This window comes from Anarrhichthys ocellatus, unplaced genomic scaffold (assembly GCF_004355925.1).
Source record: "Anarrhichthys ocellatus isolate YVR2014 unplaced genomic scaffold, GSC_Weel_1.0 scaffold799, whole genome shotgun sequence".
Taxonomy (NCBI): Eukaryota; Metazoa; Chordata; class Actinopteri; order Perciformes; family Anarhichadidae; genus Anarrhichthys; species Anarrhichthys ocellatus.
The window spans coordinates 3657-6105 of NW_022280773.1; the positions used below are offsets into that span (position 1 = coordinate 3657).

Below are 2449 nucleotides of genomic sequence, written 5' to 3' on the forward strand. Positions count from 1 at the left end.
ACACACACACACACACACACACACACACACACACACACACACACACACACACACACACACACACACACACACACACACACACACACACACATACATCAGGTCAAATGTCTAATTGTAGAAATAAGTTGACAGCATGATGCAGAATTATTCAGGTCAATAAATTACAGAGGGATTATGCAACTATATAAATCAGCAGTTAATTAAAACAATCCAAGTCTGACTGCCGGGGTTAAAGAAAGGAGCAAGTTGGATACAAGTTATCATTATATGGACAAACTCATCTAATCAGACCTGCATTCGACCTCAACTTTCCTGAATGAACCACAGGAAGTAGTCAAACTGAAAATAGAACACCTCACAAAGGTTATATTGACACTAAACATAATTGTATCTTATCACTTTTATATTCTTCTTATGAAAAAAATGTGTTTCATGTAGTTTTCTGTTATGTAGTTGCAATTGCTCGTGTTATTTCCTTATAAATAAAGTTTTTGGATTCAGCTGGCGTCGTGTCTGTCCTGTATTTGGTGGCATGGGATGAGTCCACTACTACACGGCTACTAGGAAAAGTAAAATACTGTATTATGTACAACAACACTGGCCTCAGTACCAGACAACACCAATGTGAATGTCCACACAGTTCAAAGAAACACTTCTGAGTGCCACCGGAGTCTCTGTATAAACACTGACTATTGTCAAGTTCTCTTTGAGAAATTACTACATTGGAATTTGTAAAATGCATGTAGGTGAAGCCAGCCTTGTGACGGAGCAGAAACAAAGTGAACTGTCGTAGCTGTAGTGGTGACTGTCTCCCCCAAGCGGTGAAGAGTTGAATAACAGGAGACAAACAAAAGTGGGACAAAGGGGACTGTTCCCTTAAAATGATTTGTGATTCTGATACATGTGTAATATATTGCATAAAAAGTTACAGTGCTATGAGAACCAGAAATCATACATTAGTCCAGTGGCTAAACCATACAGATTAGCCACATTATGGATCATGATATCTCCCTACTTAATATATATATTATATACATGTGGTGAAAATAGACCGTAGACAGCTCAGAGACAGGGAAGCGTTTCACAGACATAACGTTACCATGCTGACTGATGGTGCTGAAAATATAGAAATTCAAAAGCTGACCTAAAGTCACCAGTTTCATCAAATGTGTTTACCTCAAACTGATGAGTAACAGTCAAACAACTGCAATAGCACAAAGTTTCAGGCCTGCTAACAGATTAAGACTTTCAATAATTACTAACATCACATCAACTACTCTAAAGAAAATTCTCATGGTTTAGTTTTGAACATGTAGAGGGGGTGCACCGTTCCTGGAGGTTCTGCAATACCAGGTCGATGCGTGGAGTGGATGGAGCAAGCCCCTGTTCCATCTCCCTATTCCAAAAATCAATTTAATATATGGTCCCCGGGTAGGGGACGTATCAGATATTAAACTGATAAGAACAGATACTACACTTGATCTTAGCCAAAAGGCCGAGAAGCGATACTGAAGGACTGTCGGAGGTGCGCATGCAATTCTCCGCACAGCCAATGTCACTCACGGTTTTAATATTTGTGTCAGTACAGAAACTCAATGGGACAGAAACAAAACAGCAAAACACGGAAGATGACTAAAAAGATCAGAAATCGGCAGCAAAATCGGTTATTTTAACAAAGTAATGTCTCGTGTGCAGCTACAGAGCACTTCCTGGTCACGTGGTGCAATCTAGTCCAATAGGAATTCAAGACGCAAGAGTTCTCTTATTTACTAACGGAGGAAGAGTTATAACTTCTAGTTTAAACAAATCTAATGTCAAGCGACTTATAAATGCAATCAGAACTTTACAAATCATATAATTAGTCCGCTCTGATAGGATATGAGGGAGAAAAGTAATGTTTGATCTGTTCACTTCCGGACAGACAACAAACAGCGCTCCGGTGCCCTCTAGTGGAGAACAGAGGGAACTGCACTCTGCACTACACATCACTATTCCAGTAAGATACTTAGTAGAATATACATTTCTTCTGGTATTCCCCTTGAAATGATGATAAATGAGATGCAAATATATGCATCTCAAATAATGTTAATGCGTTTTGTTGGACTATCATGAAATCACATTATTTATAGGGACCCCAAGACTGCCGTTAATTGCACCACTTCCTGTTGTATTTGTATACATTTATATGGTTCTATTATCGCACTACTCTGCGATGTTGAATCTGTTTGTACAGATCCAACAACATTCTGTACTATTTTACGTGAAACATCGTTTCTGTGTCGTCTTTAACACAATGCATGTATGCTTTAGCAGTGGTGTATAGTAACGAAGTAGAAATACTTAAATACTTCACTTTACTACTTATATTTCTGTTGACTTTTACTTTTACTTCACTACATCTCGCAAAGAAAACTGATACTTTGACTCCGATACATTTCCCCTGAAACCT

General features: G+C 38.5%; 1 non-coding gene across 1 annotated transcript; it reads right to left on the reverse strand.

Annotated features, from left to right (window-relative positions):
• Window positions 1-1316: 1316 nt before the first annotated feature.
• LOC116377008 (U2 spliceosomal RNA) lies at window positions 1317-1507 on the reverse strand. The gene has a single exon (XR_004212167.1). It is a non-coding gene; the product is annotated as a U2 spliceosomal RNA (small nuclear RNA).
• Window positions 1508-2449: the final 942 nt, after the last annotated feature.